At 38.2% G+C, this 16,550-nt stretch overlaps 1 long non-coding RNA gene across 2 annotated transcripts; it reads right to left on the reverse strand.

Annotated features, from left to right (window-relative positions):
* Positions 1-3,468: 3,468 nt before the first annotated feature.
* LOC115522217 lies at positions 3,469-11,937 on the reverse strand. 2 transcript variants are annotated; one of them, XR_004344038.1, is made up of 2 exons: positions 11,700-11,937; positions 3,469-4,048 (listed from the first exon to the last, which is right to left on the reverse strand). It is a non-coding gene; the product is annotated as an uncharacterized LOC115522217 (long non-coding RNA). The 2 variants fall into 2 exon arrangements; XR_003971281.1 differs by lacking the exon at positions 11,700-11,937 and adding an exon at positions 4,812-5,369.
* Positions 11,938-16,550: the final 4,613 nt, after the last annotated feature.

A 16,550-nucleotide genomic window follows, 5' to 3' on the forward strand; every position in this document is an offset into this window, starting at 1 on the left:
GGTTAAAGGCAAAGCAACAATTCAGTGGTATGTTCTTTGTACTAAAATCATTGTTAAATAATTATTTAGCCTTTAAGATCCTTACAGTCAAAATGTAGAACTATTTATGGGATTCATGTTTGAAATTTCCAAGAGTATTTGGACTTATTTGGAGCTCAAGTTTATATAATAAAAACACATTCTTAACAATTTATTTAACTAAATTTGGAGCTCCAAGCTCTCAATGGATGTATGAATCATGGGAGACTTGCCAGATGTTTTGGAGTGTGGAATTCAAAACGCATTAGCAGCACAGCACGTCATGAAGTTTGATGCAAAACATTTCTTCTCTCTTTCCAAAAAGCCTTGTTTAGTTTCTATTGTAAGGCATGAACTATGGTGACAGTTCATAGCTCTAGGGAAACCTCTAAAGACCATAAGTAGTATCTACCCAGGCAGTGGAAATATGAGGCAATTATCTACACAATCTATGCCATAAAGAAGCCTGCCTACTCAAGCATACCCTGATGACCAAGTCCAAAATGCATACTTACCTATTAGGATTATTTCACTGTTTTATGCCTACATTCTATAAATGATCTCTTCTCCCTTGCTGCATCCCCACCCTCCTCACCCCCAGCAGATGACCTTCTTTACCCTTTACAGAGAAAATACATCTACAAACTCTTCTGAAAAGTCCCATAATTTTACCAATATGGGGTCCTAATCTATTTCTCTGGGATACTACAGTACCATTTATACCTTGTTTATATTGTGCCTTTCCTCTGAATCTTTCATCTTTCAAATTTGTTCCAATATTTATTAGCATCAAATTTGATATAAGTAGTGGGGCTTTCAGTCAATGTGTAAGATGAAGGCTTTATTCTCCAACATGTAAAACCACATAAAACACACTCAATTATCTTCCCCTGATCCTGTTCTCTCCTGAAGATGCCATTTATCTTTCCCTCTTCTTTTAGGATTAGGCTTCTAGAAGGAGAAAATAACACTTTTCAACTCCCGTTTGCTCCTGAACCAATCCTCCTAACTCAACTGCAACGGTTGATGGCAGGATCACCAATTACTGCCTTCCTACAAAGTTTAAGAGTTTGTTGTTCATTCTTCATTGTACTTAATCTCTCTTTAGCACAGTGCTGTCTTCTCTCACCTTCTTGAAATTCTCTGCTTCCTTCTTCCTTGAATTCCCTGTTACCCTCTTCCCAGTGCTTCCTCCCAGTTACTTTTAGTTTCCATTTTAGCCTCATCTCCAGAATTGGACACCTCCCCTCTATTTTCTATCCCACTGATTAACTCAGTCTGTTTTCCCGTCTCCCATCATTTTTCTTGGCATTAGCTTGTTGCCTTTTGAGCATTTTCACTGACTACTAGAATTATGGTCCTTTAAAAGAAAATGAGGTTCTCTTCTAAGTTCCCTATGCCCCATTACTTATGAACAAAGGTGCCTCCTTTATTTAAAATATCAATGATCACAAATGGTGGTTTATATGTGTATTATAATGCTTTTGTCAGTGTTTATGTCCTGCCTAAGTAGCTATGTTGGGATAATAATCTATAATGATAACACCTGGCATTTATTAAGAGTTTCTATGTTTTAGGCATTGTGCTAATTACTTTAAATGCATATAATTTTTTTAAGTTTATTTATTTTGAGAGAGAGAGAGAGAGCAAGAGCACACATGTGCGTGAGCCAGGGAGGGCCAGAGAGAGGGAACCCCAAGCAGGTTCTACACTGTCAGCACAGAGCCAGATGCAGGGTTCTATCTTACAACTGTGTGATCATGACCTGAACCCAATTCAAGAGTCAGATGCTTTACTGACTGAGCCACACAGGCACCCCTTAAATGCATATTTTATTTGATTTTCACAATGAGGTGTTCTTATCATTCTCTTCATTTACTTACAACAGAAATGAAGGGTAATAATTGCTGAAGGTCACCTAGAAGATAAGTGATGGATATAGGATATGGAACTAGATAGGCATAATTTTAGATTCCAGGATTTGGCCAGATTCTACATGGTCTTACGATGCAGTATGTTCAGAAATTCACAGAATTGCCAGTAGTACTACCCTCAGACCAAAGGATGAAGAGCCCTCATCTGGGTCTCATAGCAGGTTTTGTTCTAACTCTTCTCCACAAGGTAAGAAAGTTGGTACTTGCCACTGAAAGTCCATGTCCTCTCCTCTACCCCGTGTCCATTTCCAAGGTATGCACATACCTCTTTCCTAGGTCTGTTCTCCTGAGCAAAGACCACAGTGTCAGAGTCCATACATCTAGCGATGCCCACAGAAGTGTATTTGAGACCTCATGGTGTGGGACAGAACTGGGTCAAGAGAAAGGGAACAGACGGCAAACCAGGGATTGGACTCTTTCTGCTCTACCATGTTCTAGCACAGAAATCGAAGGAGACTAAAGATCCTAAGCCCTGGCCTTCCAGGTAATACAAAGATAAATTTTTCAAAGTAGAGCAGAAAACATTTTATTTTACAGTTGCTTAAGCTTGATTGAAAACTCTTAAATATTTAGACAGATGCCATATGGGCCTCAATTGTCTGCTTGTCCCCGGCCCTGAAATTGTTAGGAGCAGGTCTGGATGTCAAGTTATTTTTTTTGTCATTTAAAGCTACGGGAGGCCAAACATCACAAAGGTTTTTTGTTTTGTTTTGTTTTTTTTAATACTTACCACAATATTATAGCTTTTAGAGCATATTTTTAAAGTTTATTATGTTTAAGGATCACCCTGAGCAATAATTTTTAAAGTTTAATGTGCCTAGAAATTGCCTGGGAATTTGTTAAAATGCAGGTACAAATCCAGCAGATTGTAGGTAGGGCCTGAGAGTGGGAATTTCTAACAAGCTACCAAGTGATGTTGATCCTGTTGGTCTTTGGATCACATTTTGAGCATCAAGGACCTGAAGTTCTTGTTTAAAATGCAAATTTGTAGGCATCACCCTCAGAAATTCTGATTAACGAGATCTAAATGGAATCCAGATGGTAAGAAAAACAAGAATTTTTAAGAAGCAACCCAGGTGGTGCTGGTAAGGTGGTCTGTAGCCCACATTTTAAGAACAAATGCTTTAGAACATGCCTCTCAATCTTAACTATGCATATGGATTCCTGGGGATCTTGTTAAAATGCAGATTCTGAGTTAGAGTCTGCATTTCTGAATGGCCTGTGCTGCGGACCTGCCAACCACACTCTGAGTAGCAAGACGTTAGGAGGCAGCCTCAGGGTCGTCATCTGTTGGCCATTTTGAATACCATGTATTTAATTGAGGTCAATAGTGAGAAGGTGATTTAGGGTGTTAGACAACATCCTCAATCCTTTGCTTCACAATTTTCATAGAAATAATCTTCAGACCCTTTGTATGGCACCAGATTTGTTGGTAGTCCCTGTTTGGGAGCAAGAATTTCTGTTCTCTTCAATGGTCCTTCTTGCTGGACTGAGAAGCAAATTGACACGAGACAGATTAACAGGAGAAAATCAAGTTTAATAGCATACATATGGGGCATCTGCACAGAGAGTGGGGCAAAATGGGGTGTAGATGTCATCTTGAAGGAGAATTGGGTAGGGGACTGGGACCTCAGAGGAAAGGAGTGTAATTCACAGGGTGACAAGAAAAGCAGATGTTTGGTAATTAGGTGTTGCCCTGCCATGCAGATGGGTCACTCCGATAAAATTTATCTCTGCTAATAATCCTTATTCTGGGAAACACCCTCCCCCCCCCCCACTTTAGATACTTCTGTGTAGTTGGGGGGAGGGGCAAAACTTATCTCTTGAGCCCACAGTGTCGCCAGTATCTTCAGCTCAAAATAATCCACATGCCAAAGTAGCACATTGGAAGTGGGGGGGTCTGGCTGTCCTGAACCCCATCAGTTTTCCTTGGGAGTTTTGCACATTAAAAGTTGAGCTGGTAGCTTGTCTCATTTCATCGACCCAGTCTCTGAGAGGTTAGTTGAGTCAAACTCATTTCAGGAGGCAGTATTTCAGGTATATTTTCAAAGTGAGACCTATAGTTCAAGTGATCAGGTATTCAATAAGAGACATTTCTATGGAAACAAAAGAAAACCAATGGTTAGTAATTGGATCAAGTGATAAAGCCAGTTACTGAGTTCTGAAGGTAGTTACTTGAGAAGACTTCCAGATATCAGACTCAAAGCATCCTCAGATAGAGTGGTGATCATTGATGTGACAGATAGTCCTAGGTTGTAGTTCAAGTGTCTCTAATGATCTTTGAGTGGGCCAATGAGCAGCGGGCACAAAGATGGTCAATGCATGAGCTATTGTGATTTCTTTACATCTGTCACTTATATTTAGTTTGCAGGGCTTCAGGGAAAAGGGCAGTTTTAGTTCTCAAATCATTCCAAGTCAGAAAGGTAGGAGAAAAATCAAAATGTTAGTTTGAAGAACTGTAGCCAGGCATTGGAGGATACCAGAGGAAATGAGGATATAGTCCATTTTATAATGAATAGAATTAAAATCTAATATTCTCAAAGAAGTGTTACTGAAATATATTTTCTCCCTCTAATCACCATCATTTTTACCAAAGATAGCCAAATTAACACTACTTTGTTTGCAAAATAAGTCTAGGTTTAAAAAACTTGGCTTAATTATTTATATTAAGTGCAATAAGAGTAGTGGTTGACCACATAAACTCTTTTAATAACCTCTAGAAGCCAGAAGTCAGGCCAAATACTTGCCATCAGAGTTCACCAGCAATGCCTATATGTTTGGGTGAATTCCTCTCTTTTTGAGGTCCCCAAAATATCCTGAGGTTCCTGCACCTGTGAGGAAGTGACCTTCCTTACTTACCTTGTAAGGTTGCTGGGAACTCTGGAAGCAAGGTATCAGGCTTCTATTTCCATTGGGACTTTACTGGCTCCAGAAATTCAACCTCAGAATCTTAAAGCTTTCTGATCGAATCGGTCGATGCAGATCTTTCTCAGATATGACATTCCAGTCAAAGCCTTAGTAATATAACCAGTGTTTCCAATTGTGTCCTATGATAGGGAGAACAGATTCTTACTGAACTTATACAATAAATATATTGCCATCAAAACATAAGAATACTCACTGAGAGTTTCTGAATTCTGGAGCATTCCAGTAGGGAGAAAAGACAAATGTTTAAATGTGTTCACAAAGGTATATTTAATTAAATTGCTGTAAGTCAGTTAGCTTAAGAGAAAAGGTTTTCTTAAATCTAGAAAAGAAAGCCCCATTTTTAAAAAGTCAGTAATGCTTAGAACAAAAGGTCATGAAAAATATAATTATCTTCCTCAATTCATTTAGTTCCATGTTACTAATTTTTTTTTCCTGCTTGAATCCAATTTTTTTATTAGTTCTGGAAATTTTTACCTAGTTCAGTTTTATGATCTTAAAGTTATCAGAAACCTGGACTCAGAGTTTTGTTTTTTTTTTTTTTTCCATGATTCTCACTGAAGATGAAATACATTTCCAGGAAACTTTTATAGAAGTATCTGAGTAAAAGTATAACTGTAAATGACAGAAGACTTAAAAATGACCATATTTAAAGATTTAAAGAGTTTATTACGGTGCAATTGACATGAGGAAATTTGGTTATTTTTGTGACATATAGCACTTCAAGATAATAACATATCAGGATACAGATTTCTAGGAGTTTTGTATAATTTTAGCATACTTATTTTAATAATATATCAACATAAATACAATCTAAGAGGGTTTAACACCACTTTGCTTGACAAAACTTCCCATGTAATTTAACAAACCAAATAAGCCTAATTAGTTTAATTTCCTACATTCCAGGGGCCTACTGAAAAATTTCACATAAACTGTGGTCAGAAGACCTCATTTTACAATTTAATTTTGGGAAGTATGTCAAAAAATATCAAAAGGTTTGAACACTTGGAGTACCTGGGTGGCTCAGTCAGTCAAGCGTCCGAATTTTATTTCCACTCAGGTCGTGATCCCAGTGTCATGGGATAGAACCCTGCTTGGGCCCCGTGCAGAGCCTGCTTGGGATTTTCTCTCTCTCTCCCTCTGTCCCTCTCCCAAATTCATGCACACACTCTCTAGAAAAATTAAAAAAAGGTTTCGGGGCGCCTGGGTGGCGCAGTCGGTTAAGCGTCCGACTTCAGCCAGGTCACGATCTCGCGGTTCGTGAGTTCGAGCCCCGCGTCGGGCTCTGTGCTGACGGCTCAGAGCCTGGAGCCTGTTTCCGATTCTGTGTCTCCCTCTCTCTCTGCCCCTCCCCCGTTCATGCTCTGTCTCTCTCTGTCCCAAAAATAAATAAACGTTGAAAAAAAAAAATTAAAAAAAAAAAAAAAAGAAAAATTAAAAAAAGGTTTGAACACTTGATTAAATAGGATCACAAATCATTATGAAACATTATTTAATCATACATTTAATTGAAGTGATTTAATTGACGTAATTTGTCTTAAATTTTCCTTCTTTAAATAACCAGTCTTATTTTAGGACAGTATTATTTTCTTTCCCCTCAACAAATATGTATTTTTATTCCTCATACTTTTTCTTACCAAAAACACATTATCTTACTTTCCTTGCATACAGGGTTGTTTCCCTTATTTCCTGTAGTCTTAATTGCATTTATTAGAATACTCAGTGCTCATAAATCTTAATTTCTAGTGAAAACTAAGTAGTAAGCAATTGTGAACTGTTACACCAGAACTCTTTAGATTGGCAAATTTATTAACATATTACATTATTTTCAGAAACCTTTTTTCATAGCACAATCTTTCAATAAAAGATGAAACATGTTTGTTAACAGACCCAAATGTACCCTTAGTTTTTCTATAATATATAAGACAAAAGTAGATAAACCATGCTCGGTCTTAATGTTTCATTATTTTATCTGGTTTGTAAATGATATAGATAATCAGTGAACTTTACACATCATTTAACGTAGAAACACTTTAGAATTCTAGGTTATCCAAACATTTTGGAAGCTGTTTAAAAGTTTACCTACAAATCTTTTTCTTTTATTTACTTGTTCTTAACAATTATGCTTAGATCTCCTACACAATCGTCAAAAGGCTTTAGACAAAGTCCACCATTATTCCAAGTGTTTTTCCCTGACAAATTTTGTAACAAAGATACCATGCATTCATTTGACTTTTAGTAAACAAAAGCAGAATAAGAGTTTATATTTAATGCTGATAACTCTAAAGACAGATCTATTTTAATTAAACCGCTAACCTCAAATTAGCTTTAATACCAAGTATCTTCCAATTATGTGAATTTGAGAAACATTTGAGTTAGTTCTATATTTCTGAGTTTTAGAATGCCCAGTCCTTACAAGTACTTGCCTTCAAACCAATTAAATCAAGCTCCTTTACAAATTAATTTTAGCAATACCATCCCGATGTAAAGAAAATATTTCACATTTATAACATACATGGACACACACACATAAAAAACACAGACAAGATGTAAACAAAATCTGTTTTGTTTCTACTAATATTTGTGGAAAGGACATTATAGGCCCAATTTTTAAATACTTCTATGTATGTATGTATTTTTATGAAAAACTTTTCTGTAAAGTTTGCATGTCAGAGAAGGGCCCTTAAGAGAAGATAAGGTTAGAAAATTTATATCAAAGACACAGAAACAGTATCTAAAGTGTTCTCCAAGGTGGATATTTGGAGTTTACCTATCATCAGAGGTGCTAGAGTCTGAGCATAAAAGCCCCTTCACAGCACTTTGTATTTTAAAAAGGCCTCTTTCCCTCTTTCTTTTTTTCTAGCCTCAGGAGACTGTGGGCTGTTTACATATCAGAAACAGGATAAGATTTAAAATTTCAAGAGACAGAAAAAGAATGTAAAAAACATATATTTTTTTTAAGTATAGAAAAATTTTGTTCTAGTATCCGGATGTGTTAAATAAGAGGAGGAGCGCCTGGGTGGCTCAGTTTGTTGGGCGGCCGACTTTGGCTTAGGTCATGATCTCACAGTTGGTGGGTCTGAGCCCTATGTTGGGCTCTATACTGACAGCTCAGAGCCTGGAGCCTGCTTTGAATTCTGTCTCCTTCTCTGCCCCTCCCCCACTCGTGCTCTGCCTCTCTCTCTCTCAAAAATAAATAAACATTAAAAAAAATTAAATAAGAGGAATAGGTGAGGTTGGAGATTGGTAAAGGTAAGTGGACTCTAACTGGTTTCTAGATTTACAGCTCTGCTTTTGCAGAGATTTGTATAAAGACCGTTATTCCTAGGGTGGCTCAGTCTGTTAAGCGTCTGACTCTTGGTTTCTGCTCAGGTCATGATCTCATGGGTTCGTGAGTTTGAGCCCTGCTTAGGATTCTCTCGCCCCCTCAAAAATAAAGAAATAAACATTAAAAAAAGTTGTTCCTGGGGCGCCTGGGTGGCGCAGTCGGTTAAGCGTCCGACTTCAGCCAGGTCACGATCTCGCGGTCAGTTCGAGCCCCGCGTCAGGCTCTGGGCTGATGGCTCAGAGCCTGGAGCCTGTTTCCGATTCTGTGTCTCCCTCTCTCTCTGCCCCAAAATAAATAAACGTTGAAAAAAAAAATTTTTTTTTTAAATAAATAAATAAATAAAGTTGTTCCTAATTCTGGAAAGAACTGGATTCCAACGTGAATATCTTTTTAAATACATTTGCTTCTTTATACCAGCGAGAATGTTTTCTTAATGTTTATTTCTGAGAGAGAGAGAGAGAGAGAGAGAGAGAAATAATCTGAAGCAGGCTCCAGGCTCTGAGTGGTCAGCACAGATCCTGACACAGGGATGGAACCCATGAGCCATGAGATCATGACCTGAACTAAAGTCAGAGGCTTAACCTACTGAGCTACCCAGCCGCCCCTATGCATCAAGGAGAATTTTTTTTTAATATATGAAATTTATTGTCAAATTGGTTTCCATACAACGCCCAGTGCTCATCCCAAAAGATGCCCTCTTCAATGCCCATCACCTACCCTCCCCTCCCTCCCACCCCCCCCATCAACCCTCAGTTTGTTCTCAGTTTTTAAGAGGAGAATTTTTAAACTAAAACGGGAACCAATAAACTTATGCCTTTGTAAAGTCTGTTTAAGCATTTTAACAAAGTTCTTTTTTTTCTGGGTATACAATTCAACGTTGGCTTCTATTAGCCCCTCGATATTGACCTTTTGCAAATCATTTCTACGAGGGTCTTGGGGAAATTTTGGTCATCTATTTCCTCAGAAGGCAAGGTTGTGAATATAGCCAAATAACATCTCTAATTACTCTCTATAGTCGGTAGGATCTTTTTTGAAAGTAGAGGTAAAAGAACTTTATAATTTAGAAGCTCTGCTGTTGTCCAAGGAACAATTTTTTTTTCTTTGGCCTTGGGGCATCTGGGATATTCCTGCAGGGGACATGTATAAGAATGCCTGAGGCTTGGCAGGGCCTGATTATAGAGTCCTGGAAGGTAGATGCAAAGCAAGCCTTATTGCCAGTCTTGGGTGCCTTTGTTAAATTTATTTTCTGGCTTTCAGCATTTACATAACAACCTGTGAACTCTGAGCCTAGAGATTAAGACAGAGTCATCTCTATAAATCTTGTAGGGAAAGAGGAGTTAAAACAGGCAGATGTGGTCAGATTTTATGGGAAATTTGTATTGGATGGTTTGGGACATTTCTTTTTGCCTTAAGTCTAACTTATTTTATCTTGTCAAGGGAGTCTGTAAGGTTAGCTCTTGTACTAATAAGATAACTGAGAGCTCTTCATTATATATATCATATATTTATTATATCAATACAAAAAATATATATTATATGTATATAAAATATATATTTATTATAGGTATGTAATATATATTATGTATAAGATATAAAATATATACAATATATATTTTTATATAATCTATAGTACATAGAATATATATTAATATATAATAAAAATATACAATACATATATATTATATATTTATTATATAGTACATTTATTATATAGTACATTACACACATATAATATATGATATATATTTTTATATATTATATATTGCATATTATAGATTATATACACAATACACTATGTTTATTGTATATATTTAATATATACTACATATTTATATGTGTAATATATATTTATTATATATAATATATATATACATATACACACATACACATTGCCAATTTAAAGGACCCATCATTTATAAAACCAAACCAAACAAGGAATGCCTGGGTGGCTCAGTCGGTTAAGCATCTATCTGACTCTTGGTTTCAGGTCAGGTCATGATCTCATGGTTCATGAGTTCGAGGCCCACATTGGGCTCTGTGCCAATGGTGGGAAGCCTGCTTTGGATTCTCTCTCCCTCCCTCTCTGCCCCTTCTCTACTCTCTCTCTCCTAAAATAAATAAATAAAGGATCCATCATCTGGCCATTGATGAGTAGGATCTATTCACAGTGACTCAAATCAATAGCAATTTTTAATGGCTTAACAAAAGACACAAGAGGAGTTCAGCAGCCTCCATTATCTAAAAGTTTACTCCCCAAAGTAGTCTAAAAAATCAAAGGCTTTCACTGCATAAGGATGGTCTCTGGCCTCCCATGAAAATGAAAGACACCGCCAGTCACAGACCTACTAATCTGTGACACCAAATAGGAGCTCTGGAAGGGACTTTCTATCATTAATCAAGCCATGAAGGTTGAGACAACAAAAGTTACTATGAGCTAGAACCTGTCATGATAAACACCCCTGAGAGCTGGCACAGCTAGGCAATAAGAGAGGGGCTCAGATCTCCAGTCTATTTAACTCTTCACCAAGGTGCACCCTGGTAAGTGCACTCTCCAGATAGTGGAGACCAAAGAGAATATTCTCAGTGGTTACCAAGCCATGCTCTTAGATTTTTCCTTTCCTCTTTTTCAGTGTCCTGACAGCTTTCTTATCTACACCTTGAGTCTCTTGAACTCGCACTAATACCTAGGTGGGAAGTGCTGCAGGGTTAGGGACTGTGTGTTGTTTTTTTTTGTTTGTTTGTTTGTTTTTTGTTTTTTTTTTATGAAATTTATTGACAAATTGGTTTCCATACAACACCCAGTGCTCATCCCAAAAGGTGCCCTCCTCAATACCCATCACCTACCCTCCCCTCCCTCCCACCCCCCATCAACCCTCAGTTTGTTCTCAGTTTTTAACAGTCTCTTATGCTTTGGCTCTCTCCCACTCTAACCTCTTTTTTTTTTTTTTTCCTTCCCCTCCCCCATGGGTTCCTGTTAAGTTTCTCAGGATCCACATAAGAGTGAAACCATATGGTATCTGTCTTTCTCTGTATGGCTTATTTCACTTAGCATTACACTCTCCATAGTGTACCTCATTGCACAGAAGTTTTCTTGAGGTTGGAGGATGACCTAGTGTCAATCTAACCCATTGTGTGGCCAACTTATCCTATCACACATGGGAGTCTTCTTGAGGCAGCTAGTGCTCTAACAGCCTTTAAGTGTTCCACCCATGTCCACCAATTTTGCAGCTTTGGCTTGCAAGATGTCCCTTAGCAACAGATGACAAACAACATAAGAGACATAGGCAAAGGGAAATAAAGACCCTCTATGGGAGGAAGGGATCAGTAACCAGGGTACTTAACCAAATTTAACCAGAGTCCCTTAGCCTAAGGAACTAATTCCATGACTATTTTCTCCTGCTAATCTAGATTTAGAAAGAGCAAAAAAGGACTCTCACCATTCCTGCTCCATTGGACTCTGCAGATAGAAAGGCTGACATGGTAAGAAATCTCACCTTCTGCCACAGTATGTCATGTGTCCCAGGATCTCTCAGCTGTAGCAGTGTCTGGGTGAGTGGTGTCCAGCGAGTGAAAGGATTCTGCCAAGTACACCAACTGTTTGGGAGCAAATAATTCCTGTCCCTTCAAGGGTCCTTCTAGCTGGACGAAGAATCAAAATGACATGAGAAAGATTAACAGGAGAAAATTGAATTTAATAGCATACATATGGGAGATTCGCATACAGAGTGGGGCAAAATGAGGTAGAGATGTGACTCTCAACTAAGGAGAAGGGGGTAGGGGCCTGGGACCTCAGAGGAAAGGAATGAAATTCACAAGGTGATAAGAGTAGATGTTGGGTAATTAGATGTTTGCCCTGTCATGCAGATGGGTCACTCAGATAAAATTTATCTCTGCTAATAACCTTTATTCTGGGAAACACCCCCATTTTAGATTCTTCTGTGTAGTAAGGGAGGGGCAAAAGTTTCTTGAGCCCACAGCGTCTTGAGTGTCTTCAGCTCAAAATAATCTGCATGTCTAAGTGGCATATTCTGAGGGGACCTGGCCCAAACCCCTTCATCCCTTTCCTATGCTTCTGCTAAAGTTTGGCCCATCTTATATCCCTGAGTAACAACTGAGCTGATACTACATGTAGAAGTTTCCAAGAAGCATCTGTGGTTGTTGAACACCTTGAATAGACCCTAGACATTCCAGACCTTTGGGCCAAAAGGGATACTTAACAACTGAGGAAATGGAGGTCCCGTAGGAGCCTACTGAGTGATACTGAATGCCATGAATGCTCAGTGTATGTTGTGAGAGATTATTAATCTCATAAATTGGGGATGTAGAGAGGAATAACTCAGCTGCTGGGGTTCCTCTGGATAATCCATTTTACAGCCTGAATCATGCTCTGTGGTCAGAGGAGTTTGTGCCTATTCGTCACGCTAGTTCTAGTATTTGTGATCAGATTAGTGACAGGCTGTGTCCACAGAGCAGCTCACAAAGGTGAAACAGGTAACACAAGGGTTGTTAACAATGCAGAGCTTGGCTTTCTGCGAGGCCCAGAGATGCCGTTCTCCTGAGGCACCCAGGTTCAGTGTGCGTTCAACATGCTTCTGTGAAATAAAGGAGGCAAAGTCCTCCACATTGAGCTAGCTTTCTTAAGATGTGTTAGATCACGCTTATTTTGAGAGACATCCATTACAAAATCGTGTAACACCTTTATAGTGTTGCAGATTTTAATATCTCCTTACATCTGCCTGCTTTTAAATACTGGAACACATACACAAGATTCATTAAACATAAAAATAAAAATGGGGCAGCAAATTCTTTAAGCTGGTAGAATACTTAAAAGGTTTTATTTTTCCTCTTCAGTAATCCGTAAATAAGTCAAATCCACCTCTCCATCAGTGAGAATATTGGTTTATTCATCTCAGAGAATGATGAACCAATAAAATGTACTTGATTCCTAAGGACACTTCCTCAAAAAAATGTAAATTTCTTTACCATTCAATGACAGACACTCTCTAATATATATCACAGATATTTTGCATATTTCAGCATGTGGAAACAAGAAATTGAGAGCCCTTCAAGGTCACCTACCCCAGGGTTATCAGCGTGTGGTCTTTAGACCAGCAGCATCAGCCAAATTTGGGATTTTGTTAGAAATGCAGATTTTTAAACTATATCCTTGACCAAATAGGTTCACCCCAAAAGTGTGTATTTTAATAAGCCTTCTAATGATTCTGGCACAGGCTCAAATTTGAAAGCCACTAATCTATACAAATTCCTTCCAATTAAATTAATTGAAAAGATATTTCTTATCCACCTCAAGAGGAGGAAGCAGAAGCTTTGGCCCAGAAGAGATTTTAAATATTTTTTTTTAAATTTATTAATTTTGAGAGAGACAGAGAGAGACAGTAAAAATGGGGGAGGGGCAGAGAGAGGGAGAGAGAGAATCCCAAGCAGGCTCTGCACTGTCAGCACAGAGTCCAATGTGGAGCTCGAACCCACGAACCATGAGATCATGACCTGAGCCGAAACCAAGAGTTGGACACTCAACTGAATGAGCTGCCCAGGCACCCCCAGAAGAGATTTTAGTGGAGAAATGTTATCATGAATGTAGAACTTTAAAGATGAGACTAGAATTGCCATACAAAAATTAAAATTTTAAATGAATTCGTAAACAAAGGTCTCTTTTCACTTTTTCACTACATACCAACAAGAGGAAACCACTTTGGCTGGAAAGATAGGATAAGAAGCCCAGTCGGTTTTGCCCCCATCATGAGGTTCTGGAATGGGATCAGTTCTCTGGAAAGCTCATAAGAAAAGAACAACTTGAGAGTGCAAAGGTAAAATGAGCATAGAATGTTATAAAAGCATTTTCAAGCAGCCCACCCAGACAAGGGAATGGGAACGTGGGGGTGTGAGTGGAAGGGAAGTCTGCTATTACGTCCTTACTGTAGGGATTTCTCTTCCTCATCATGTTATGCCATTCCATGAGCTTTGAGCCTCACAGTGTTCTCTTTGAAATGACAGAAAAAATAATGAAGGTGAGAGAGCTGTTTCACAGCATTAATGATCTCAATTGAACTGTCTGGCATTTATTATTTACAGTATTTCCCACATTAATTTTTGGCACAAGAGTATGTTAGTGGATTGCATACCATGGACAGGAAAGAAGGTTTTTGAATTTATTTCATGCAAGCTAAAAAGTTCACACTGATTTATAAATGTACAATGGAATAAGATTCAATGAGCCTTGATGAGACAAAGCTGAAATCATTCCGAATCAGGAGCCTGAAATATTATAGGCAGTTCGTTCATCTCTGAAATCTCATACTGTTATTTAAATTCCTCTAAGTTCATTAATCCCATTTAATAGCAGCTGATGCAAATCCACTTGGACTTTGGGGAGGGAAAAAAATAATGGGCCATATAATGCCTTTGTGCCACAGAAAATAATACAATTATTTTTACTTTGCAAGAAGTCACAATTGAAGAGTTTGAGATTTTGAGCTGCCATAACTACAAATTTAGCAAAAAGTAGGCATTTAATGATAGAGTTCACTTTGGTGGTTTAGGTTTTATTTTGAATGTTTGTTTTGTCTTAAAAACACTAATGCTGAAATGTTGTCTCAAATCTTTATTTTCAAATCACTTATTATATTACCATAAATTACAGGGTGCAGTAAAGGCCAGATTTGAAAGAAAGCACACTTTACTGTCTCATTTTTCTATAAATAACATGACACTTTATGAAATAAGGATTATCATAAAAGTTTCTCTTTTTTTTCTCCTATAACTCCAGTTAGCTAGTGCTGAGCTAATGGCCTTCCTCCAAGTAGCTCAGTGGACTATTCCAAATATAGGAGCATAATGGGTAGAGGTTAACTGTAGGAAGTCTGAGAAAAACGGTAATCTATAATTTTGCCACAATTATAATGTTTCCCTTAAATAATAGTGAAGTCTATGGGGTGAGTGCTAACAAATACCTTTTAAAGATGCTCTTATTACTTTCGTTGTCTTGATGCTTTTGCACTCTCCATAGATGCCATTAGAAGCAGTGACAGAGCTGGGCCTCTGACCCACAGTGGGTTAGAGGTTGTGGTTAACAAGCAAACAGAGGACCTCAGCCCATTGGCCCATCCTCCAGGGTGGGGTGCATCGTTATCTAGGAGACCGTCTGTGCCACTCTTACAGGAAGCAAATCTAGCAAAACTAAGAGACTGTCAGGTTTAACCAGGCCTCCATGTAAGCCTCTCAGGGGAGAAAATCGTGTTTGGCGCCATTGGGATGACTCTGAGAAAACCTTTATTTTTTCAATAGAGGCAGAAGATAGCTAAAATTTCTCAAAGTTAACGCGTTTAGGTGTAAATCCTATTTTGTCTGTTTTGCACCATGCCTTTGAGAAAAGAAATGTTACCAGGAGAACCATCTCTCGGATAAAGGACCCAGTAAATCATACAGACAGCTCTGTGGGAATATCCTAGGTGCAGTCTGCCTGGGGCACACTCGTGTCCCGAGAATCAAAGCAGAACATGTGAGTCGCACATTGAAAACAAATGGTGAGCAGTGAGTGAGCTGAGCATCTCTGTAATTAGGCCTGTAATTGTGAAGTAAAAGATACACAGTTAGCAGGCTTCAGGATCTCTGTTTATCAAATATCTTGGGAACAAAGAAAGGTCTGTGTGGAGGGAAAAATCTCCCGGAGATCAGGGACAGAGGAGCAGTAAAACACAAACTGTCCTGGGTGGATTTATTGGTATATTTCAGGAGAGTCCTCCTTCTGTCCCCACTGTCACACACTGTACTATTATGGATTGTGATTAGGGATGGGATCATGTGTTTTGCCAAGTTTAAAACCCACACAAAATTGTAGGGTTAGAGTCTGGAACAAAACTCCAACTTCTTGGTGTGGAGTTTTTCTACTTATGGCAAAATGTGGCTTCCGGGAGGGTGAGTTAAGATGCCTCAAAGGGAAAAAATTCTTCCAAAGGAACATTTTGATAATTCAAGTGTAAATAAATATAAATCCAAAACACATTTTTAATTAAAGGGAAATTGCTTAGAAAAACATATTTATATCCACTCCCCTTCCGCATACACTCACTCACAATCCTCTCCAAATAAAGTTCAAAAGGGGTAGCTCTGGAAAGGGAGGGTTTATAAACCCACACTAGATTGCCTCTTTGAGATAGCGTCTCAGAATCAGGCTTTTTTGAACACACATAAGGCTTATTAAAGTAATGCTAAAAAGTGTTCACAATCACAATAAATCATGATTAAAAATAACTACTTAGGAAACTTCTTTCACCATTTCCCCACATTAAACATCTCTAAATTTTTGCCCTGTTTTCCTGAGAACC

This window comes from Lynx canadensis, chromosome C1 (genome assembly GCF_007474595.2).
Source record: "Lynx canadensis isolate LIC74 chromosome C1, mLynCan4.pri.v2, whole genome shotgun sequence".
In the NCBI taxonomy this organism is placed as follows: domain Eukaryota; kingdom Metazoa; phylum Chordata; class Mammalia; order Carnivora; family Felidae; genus Lynx; species Lynx canadensis.